A 10,082-nucleotide genomic window follows, 5' to 3' on the forward strand; every position below is an offset into this window, starting at 1 on the left:
TTGTGAAACTTGAAAGGGTTCAGAAAAGATTTACAAGGATGTTGCCAGGGTTGGAGGATCTGAGCTACAGGGAGAGGCTGAACAGGCTGGGGCTATTTTCCCTGAAGCATCAGAGGCTGAGGGGTGACCTTTTTGAGGTTTACAAAATTATGAGGGGCATGGATAGGGTAAATAGGCAAAGTTTTTTCCCTGGGGACGGGGAGTCCAGAACTAGAGGGCATAGGTTTAGGGTGAGAGGGGAAAGATATAAAAGAGACCTAAGGGGCAACATTTTCACACAGAGGGTGGGACGTGTGTGGGATGAGCTGCCAGAAGATGTGGTGGAGGCTGATATAATTGCAACATTGAAGAGGCATTTGGATGGGTATATGAATAGGAAGGGTTTGGAGAGGTATGGGTCAGATGCTGGCAGGTGGGACTCAACTGGGTTGGGATATCTGGTTGGTATGGACGAGTAGGACCGAAGGGTCTGTTCCTATGCTGTACATCTCTATGACTCTATGACTCTATGGATACCAGGCAAATGTAACTTCATTAAAATTTCCAAGATTATGCTGAACATAAATACTAAACTAAAAGAAAAATACTTCAGGTGCTGCAGGTTTGAATTAAATGCAGACAGTGCTGCAGAAATTCAACAGGTCTGGCAGTATCTGTGAAGAGAGACAAAAACAGAATTAATGCTTCAAGACAAATATGAGTTTTTTTCAGGATCTCTGTTCTTCAGTTCTGTAGAAATCATATTGGACTCGAAATGTTAATTCTGTTTCCAATTCCATAGATGCTGTCAGACCTGGTGAGTTTCTTCAGTGTTTTTTGCTCTTGCTAACTAACTGGCTTGGAATTGTCACGATTCTTATCCCTTTTAAAAATAAGGTTTATATTAACTGTTCACAAGTCACACCCCCAACATATCAGGTGGTGAATTTCCTACAGGAAAACATGTTGTTAGTTGTTTATTTCCGGACTGGTTAGACTGGTTTGTGGGTGGCACGGTGGCACAGTGGTTAGCACTGCTGCCTCACAGCGCCTGAGACCCGGGTTCAATTCCCGCCTCAGGCGACTGACTGTGTGGAGTTTGCACGTTCTCCCCGTGTCTGCGTGGGTTTCCTCCGGGTGCTCCGGTTTCCTCCCACAGTCCAAAGATGTGCAGGTCAGGTGAATTGGCCATGCTAAATTGTCTGTAGTGTTAGGTAAGGGGTAAATGCAGGGGTATGGGTGGGTTGCGCGTCGGCGGGTTGGTGTGGACTTGTTGGGCCGAAGGGCCTGTTTCCACACTGTAATGTAATCTAATCTAAACATGACTGTTTTGCCATGTATTTAGTTCCCTGAGTCCAAGGAAATTCTGTCAATGACTTGTAAGTTTTTAATTCCATAACGTCTTTTAAAACTTTCTCATGACATTTTGTGATGTAAACGTAAAATATCTGAATGGTTTCTCATATTAATACTGTATGTGGGTTTAACAGCTATCACAGTCAAGTGAATCACATTGTGCTAGTTTTCTTCCTGTGACTGTATACCTAGTGTTCATTTGATACTTACATTTTGAGATAAAAGTAACAGTCCATTATTAGTATTCATCAATTTTCATCCCCCTATTTTTGGTAACTGTATCTTCAGCCCCCTGTATCGTAAACTCTGAAGGGCTTTTGCCCGAAACATTAGCTGTCCTACAGTCTCCAGCATCTATAGTCCTCACTTTTGCCTGCCTCTGAAGTTAAACCCAATCCTCAACATCTTTGTCTTTCTTGCCCTCTCTGTCTCTCTCTCTCTCCCTTAAAAGCCTACCTTAGTCACCCATCCTAATAGCACCTTACATAGCTCAGCTTTAAATCGTGTTTAATTGCACCTCTGATGCACTATTACATTAAAGATGCTATATATATGTCTTGGAGATGCCGGTGTTGGACTGGGGTGTATAAAGTTAAAAATCACACAACACCAGGTTATAGTCCAACAGGTTTAATTGGAAGCACTAGCTTTCGGAGCGCCGCTCCTTCATCAGGTGGTTGTGGAGGACAAAATTATCAGACACAGAATTTATAGCAAAAGTTTACAGTGTGATGTAACTGAAATTATACATTGAAATTGGTATGGACGAGTAGGACCGAAGGGTCTGTTCCCATGCTGTATACCTTAATTGTCTGTTGAGTCTTTCATCTGTTCGAATACCATGATAGTTTTACTTCTTTCATGTGTAAATCACAAAACCTTTTTTAAAAAGTTGCATTCTCAGGTTAACTGTAACAATTGGTGTTAGCTGGACAATATGTTGAAGGTGTTAGCCCCCTGTGTTCTCTGTCTATGCCATGATGTTTAGATTGATTCTAATCTAAAAAGTGAGATAACAGAGTTTTACATGAATTCATGCAGTTTTTGAGCAAAGTACAATGTAACTCCCAGTCGGGGAACACTTCAGTGGTCCAGGACATTTGACCTCGGACCTTCGGGTGACCATCCTCCAAGGCGGACTTTGGGACAGGCAGCAGAGGAAAGTGGCCGAGCAGAGGCTGATAGCTAAGTTCGGTACCCATAGGGAGGACCTCAACCAGGACCGACCTTGGGTTCATGTCACATTACACCTGACCACCATTGAACTATACACACACAGACACTCCTACACAGACACAGACACACACACAAAGACCCACATGCACACATATATGTTTATGGGGTCAATTCGTACTTGCAGAGTTACATTGTACTTTGCTCAAAAACTTGCATGTATTCATGTAAAACTCCGTTAGATAGGGGTAGATAGGATGTTATAACTGTGGGGCAGGCTTCCATTGAGTGAGCTGGAATTTAGGCAATTTTCTTTGTTGGTTGGGTGGGGAGTGGGAAGGGGATGAGCAGTTTTCCTCATTACATTACATTACATTACATTACATTACATTACAGTGTGGAAACAGGCCCTTCAGCCCAATAAGTCCACACCGACCAACTGAAGCTCAACCCACCCATACCCCTTACCTAACACTATGGGCAATTTAGCATGGCCAATTCACCTGACCTGCACATCTTTGGTCTGTGGGAGGAAACCGGAGCACCCGGAGGAAACCCACGCAGACACTGGGAGAACGTGCAAACTCCACACAGTCAGTCGCCTGAGGCGGGAATTGAACCCGGGTCTCAGGCGCTGTGAGGCAGCAGTGCTAACCACTGTGCCACCATGCCACCCTCCTGGCCCTTTAATTACCAACCCACTGATTCTGCCTTAACTTATCGTAACTGTTGTTTGATTCTCTGGAAACACAATGAACTCTTTTATTTACCAACTCTTACACAACTACTGATCTCTGTATTACACCTCTCTGTTGCTTTTCCAGATTCTCTTAACACATGCATTCTTATTGTACAACTTAGGCCAGTTAAAATGAAGAAATAGCTGGTGGGCGACCTGTAGCTAGATGCCCTGGGAACCTGGTGCTGTGTTCTCACCCTGACATGACATCTGTAAAATGGCTGGTTCTGCTTTGACACTGTTACAGTACTTCCATTCGAACGTCCGTGGGGTCCCTTTAAATACTGGAGTCACAACAAACTGATGTAGGTTGTCATGACATCCGCCCACTCTATTCTGTCAGGAAATCCAGATGTCAGATACAAATTGTAATGTTGCAGACAAATGCTTTGAGAAAATTTCAGCTTCCTGGCATGTTCTTGGCTTCTCCACCGCGGTAGGGTTAGCAATTAAAGTTCAGCTCCAAAGCCCCTCTTAACATTTATATAAGGAGTGCGACTCAATCAAGAAGCATGCTGTACTGGACAGTGTTTAGAAGTTTGATGTAATTGTTATCTTAAGACGTAAACGAGTGACTTAAAGTCCGGTGAAATGTCAAACAATAAACTTGCCAAGATTCGGACAGGCATGATTTAATTAGCTGCAAAGATAAAGGATTTTTTTTGAATGGAAAGAAAATTGTTCCCGGAGCAGCGAAAATCCAATGATTGTTTACAAATATTTTTAGAAAATGCTTACAAAGATTGGGCCATCAGGAGGTACCTGCAATTGTAAACTCTGTCGGTGCCGTTATTCCAGCTATGTTTTGTGGTTTTCAATGTGTTAGTTCATTTGACATATACCAAAGAGAATCAGGCTTTTGTTGAGACAGGCGCTGTGCTGCTATTACAGCTTTTAGCACCTATTTTCTGCCATTAACTATTTCACACCACTAGATTTTAGTGTCTCTTTATTGCCACCATGACACAGCTTGTGATTTTCCGCATTTCAGTCCATATAAGATTTACCACGAGGACTGGGTTCTTGTTGAGATGTTTGTTGTGAAGTTTTTTAAACCACGCTATTTACAAGTCTGCAAATCACAGACTTGCAAAAATAGTTTGCGTTCTGTGCTCACTGATGTTACTGTACTACAATAACCCCATGTGACAGAGAGAGTGACTGAAGTTTTTATACCAGAATGTGACATGTTGTGATGCCATATAACTGTGTCAAAGGTACATCTATGTTGTAATACAACGTACTCCATTTTCTATTGAGGGAGTGAGAATCCTTTTCCAATAATGTGTGCAAGCATGTGTATAAATATATTGCCACGATGTGGAGGTGACCCATGCTGGATTGGGGTGGACAAAGTCGGAGGTCACATGACACAAGGTTGTAGTCCAACAGGTTTATTTGAAATCAGAAGCTTTTGGGGCACTGCTCCTTCGTCAGGTGACATAACTACAGGGGCTACACAGACTTCTCCTGATGAAGGAGCAGCACTCCAAAAGCGTGTGATTTCAAATCAATCTGTTGGACTGCAACCTGGTGTTGTGCGACCTCTGACTTTACCAATATATTGTTCTCACTTGCTCAGTTAAAGCTTAGGTGGGTGCATGATATGACCAGACCTAGTCCTTATACAGTCACCATGACTTGGTGATATATCTTTTCTCTGCAGTGGATGGATGGATATGTATCATTTACCGTAAATGTGTGGTTGTTGATTGGTATATCTTCACTATGTGAGCCATTCTCCTGGGTGATGGGGAATTGATTACATGCAGTTCGGATGTGTTCACCTGTGTCTTTGCAGGTCTTGACCATCACTCATTACAATGACATATGACAAAGGCTGGGCACAAGAATTTAGTATCTTTTCACAAATCCTTGTGCTTGTGCACCACTCTCAAACTCGTATTCTTGCCCTGGGTCAGATATGTTAAAGTTTACCAACAGTACTAATTGCTAACGTGATACACTTTTTCCTTTGTTCATGAATTGTGAGTGTGGCTGAGCGGGCAGCATTTGCTGCCCATCCTAACTGATCCAGGAGAGGGTGGTGGTGAGCTATTGCAGCCCATGTGCTATAGGTGCACCGTCCATTTCATAGAATTATAGAATCCCTACCGTGTAGAAGCAGCCCAAGTCCACACCCACCCTCCAAAGAGTAACCCACCCAGACCCATTCCCCTACCCTAGTACTCTACATTTACCCCTAACTAATGCACCTAGCTTGCACATCCCTGAACACAACGGGCAATTTAACACGGCCAATTCACCAAACCTGCACTTCCTTGGATTGTGGGAGGAAACCGGAACATCCGGAGGAAACCCACGCAGACACAGGGAGAACATACAAACTCCACACAGACAGTCACTCAAGGCTGGAATCAAACCTGGGTTCCTAGCATGGTGAAACAGCAGAGCTAACCACTGAGCCACCATGCCACCCTATTGTTGGGAAGAAATTCCAGGATTTTGTCCCAGTGATAGTGAGGGAATCACGATATATTTCCAAGTCAGAATGCTAGGTGACTTGCAAGGAAACTTGTAGGTGGTGATGTTTCCATGGCATCTGTTACTCTTTTTGTTCTAGATGGTAGAGGTCACAGATTTGGAAGGTGTTGCTGAAGGAGAACTGCTGAGTTACTGCAGTGGATCTTGTAGATGTACAGATGGTTGCCTCTGTGTAGCACTGGGGGCAGGAGTGAATATTGAACGTGGTGGATCCGATGCCAGTCAGGTGGGCTGCTTTGCCCTTAGCATGGCATGATGGCTCAGTGATTAACACCGCTGCCTCACAGTGCCAATAACCTGGGTTTGATTCTATCAACTGTCTATGTTGCAAGTTCTCCCTGTGTCTGTATGGATTTCCTCCAGGTGCTCTGGTTTCCTCCCAAAGATGTGCAAGCTGGGTGGATTGAACATAGTAACGACACCCATGGTGTCCAGGCTGGATGGATTAGACATGGGGATTGCAGGGTTACAGGGGTAGGAGAGTGGTTTGGTGTGGACTTGATGGGTTGAATGGCCTGCTTCCACACTGTAGGGATTCTGTAATTCCAGGATGGTGTCAAGCTTTTTGAATCTTGATGGAGCTGCATTCATCCTGGCAAATGTGGAGCAACCCACCATGCTCCTGAGCTGTAGATGGTGCACAGGCTTTGAAGAGAAAGGAGGTGAGCTACTTATGATAGAATTCCTAACCTATCACCTGCTCTTGTAGCTTCAATACTTATATGGTTAGTCCAATCCAGTTTCTGGTCAATGGTAATCCCAGAATGTCAATAGTGGTGGATTCAATGATCATAATGCCATTAAATGTCAAGTAGAAATTGTTAGATTTTTTTTGTTGAAGGTGGTCATTGCCTGGCAATTCTGTAGCGTAAATGTTACTTGCTAATAATCAGCTCATGCCTGGATATCTTGTTGCATGTGAACACAGACTGAGTCAGTATCTGAAGGGTCACAAATGAGTTTAACATTGTGCAGACATCAGTGAACCTCCCCACTTCTGACCTTATGATGGAGGAAGGCCACTTGTGAAGATATCAATCAGTTTTGACAGGTTTGACGGATTAGTGAATTAAATCCCAAAATGATGTGACTCGGTAGGTGAGTGCAGCTACCTGACTAGACTGTGTTCTTTGTGCGTCTCTGGGCAGCAAGTTTAAGACAGATTTAATATTATTAATTCACAGATATTATCAAATTTTGTCTATAAATTAACATTTAAAATGACATTTTAGAACATTGCAAAATTAGATTATATTTGTAATTAAGTATCGTGCATTCTATGTTAAAGCCAGTGATGAATGTTTTTCAAAATCTTAATTACCAAAGGAGATATGTTTTGTATATATTATGTTATATGAGTAAGAGATTTGGGAGCGTCCATTTTTGACACGAGCTGTCTCAGGGCAGACCAGCGTTGCAGCCAGGGGAACCTGAAGTAAGCTGTAGGCCTATTTTCTTATGCAAAACAAGTACCACATGCTTCAGGCTTAGACAACAGAAATCCTTACCTTGTTTAGCTGTAGTCAATATTGCACACATGCATGGTTGAAATGCATGCATTTTCCTGGCTGCCCTTTTGGAGCCCTTAGCAGCCCGAGATACTTGGTGGTTGGGGGTATAAGGGTTGCAGATTTATTTTCCTGTCCCTTTTGACTTAAAGTATGTGATTTATATATATATTAATGTAATTTATTTTAGTGCTTGGATTTTGAACTAGTGGCATGCGGGTTTTAAGACATGAGGTGATAAAAAATAGGAACAGGAGTAAGTCCCTCAGCCTCTTGAGCCTGTTCTGCCTTCAATAGGACGATGGCTGATCCAAGATTCCTCATGTCTGCTTTCCTGCTCTTTCACCATAACTCCTGATTCCTAGGCTAATTAACAATCTGTCTCAGCCTTAAAGATATACAAGGACTCTTCCCTCACAGCTCTTTGTGGCAAGGAGTTCCAAACGACTCTCAACTTTCTGAGAGAAGAAATTCCTCCCCATTTCAGTTTTTAATTGGTATCGCTTAATTCTGAGACTATGCCCTCTGGTCCTGGAGGTGAAACTAGCTGTTTCATGCTGCTATAATGTAACAGCCACATTTAGCTGCCAAGCTAAAACCACGTTTTGCCCAATCACACAACTAATTGAACAGATCAATGAATTTCAGAGCAGATTATAATACTAGATATTTAGCATATATGTGCCAAAGCCTGGGAACAGCATACCCCTTTGTTTGCAATAGGCAACGTACTGACTGGATTCAAACAGCCAATGATTGCAAAAAGTATAAATATTTTGGCCAGCAGCAACTTGATTCTATGGTTCAATAACACTTGTTGAACAACCTTAAGAATTATGCTAACAACTAATTTAAGGTTGTCAGGAGAAAATAAGTATTACAGATGCTGGAGATCAGAGTCAAAAAGTATGGTGCTGGAAAAGCACAGTCAATCAGACAGCATCCAAGGGACAGGAGAGTCAACATTTCTGCATTCCCGAAGAAGAGCTTATGCTCAAAATGCCAACTCCCCTGCTCTTTGGATGCTGCCAGACTGACTTTACTTTTCCAGCACCACATGTTTTGGCTCGGAATTTAAGATTGTCACTCAGGCTTGCAACACAGCTGCCTTGCCTATTTTGATGCTGCACACATTAATACACAGCCCCCTGTTCTTTATAGGCAGAAAAAATGTATATAAATGGTCTGAATCCACTGATACTTGATCCCACTATTTCCCGGGGTTATTACAAAGTTGAATATTTAATCAAAATGCTACCAGTATACCTGTCTGATGGTCTCAGGTTAACAGAAAATGCTGACTAGGTTTCTGTACTTAACAAGAAACAACTATTTATTACAAATAAATTTATTGTCATCATAGAAAAAGGAAATATGAATTATCAACTCATAACTCTGCTAGTTAAATTCCACCTACGTCCTAACCTATTGTACATGAATACATAAAGGTGCAGACAACCAAACATAGATAACTGGGGAAACACAGTTCATAGCATGAATCCACGGGATTTTTTGAGATGTCTCTTTGATTCTTCCAAGGTCTCTGATTTCCTTATTTCCAATTATTCCAGATTTTTTTGCTGAAGACATGGGTCAGTCAACACATTAATTGTTCAGTCTTCCAGTCACTAGACAGAGGCAGCAGCTTATATCAAATGGTGAGAGAGATTAGCTAGCTCTGCCCATTTACCAACCTATTATCAGAGTTTGGTTAGTTCACTGCAGAGAAGGGAGAAAGAGGTGCTGTCTCTTGCAATCTGGAGATATTCAGTCTCTGTACTGGTCACATAAACTCTGTCCACCTGCCAACCTATCATCAGGATGTGCTCATTCAGTATATAAAAGTACTGTTCCCCTTTACATTGCTATTCCTGATGAGTGCAAAACAAAAGGCTTCTGAAAGGTCTAACTTTTCCAGTACTTAAGTTCAAGATTACCAACATCTATGAAGCAATTTGTTGTCACTTGTTAAACTTTACTTCTTAGAGAGGTTGATGCATGTTACAACAGCTGTTTCAGGAAAGGGGAACTGTTTTGTAGAAAATAATCTTGTTTTACTTTTCACCCATTAGTAACATGGAAGTTTTTGCACAAGAAATGGCAGAGACAACAGACTTGAAAATATCATTGGAAGCTGAAAATAACAGCATCTTGTCTTTACTCGTTCCATGCACTTCTTTCACTTCTTTTCTTGACTGCTTCCATTCCCTTTGGCACTGAAAGATCTTTGTTTGTCATTATCTCCAGTGCTCCTTGCTCAAATTCTTTACAGCTTTTCTCTGTTCTAATGAAACATCACCAATCTGAAGATGTAACTGTCTGCGAGTTTTGAGAAGATTTGTAGCTCAGGTTGAGGTTCTGGATGTAGGTTTTCTCGCTGAGCTTGACGGTTTGTTTTCAGATATTTCATCACCATACGAGGTAACATCTTCAGTGAGCCTCCGAATGAAGTACCGATGGTGTAACCTGCTTTCTATTTATATGTTTGAGTTTCCTTGGGTTGGTGATGCCATTTCCTGTGGTGATATCATTTCCTATGCTGACATAATTTCCTGTTCTTTTTCTCAGTGGTGGTAAATGGGATTCAAGTCAATGTGTTTGTTGATAGAGTTCCAGTTGGAATGCCATACTCCTAGGAATTCTTGTGCATGTCTCTATTTGGCTTGTCCTAGGATGGATGTGTTGTCCCAATCGAAGTGGTGTTCTTCCTCATCTGTACATAAGAATACAAGTGAGAGGAAATGATGTCACCACAGGAAATGACTACCAACCCAAGAAAACTCAAACATACAGGTGACTGACTGTGTGGAGTTTGCACATTC

This window comes from Chiloscyllium plagiosum, chromosome 3 (assembly GCF_004010195.1).
Source record: "Chiloscyllium plagiosum isolate BGI_BamShark_2017 chromosome 3, ASM401019v2, whole genome shotgun sequence".
Lineage (NCBI taxonomy): Eukaryota > Metazoa > Chordata > Chondrichthyes > Orectolobiformes > Hemiscylliidae > Chiloscyllium > Chiloscyllium plagiosum.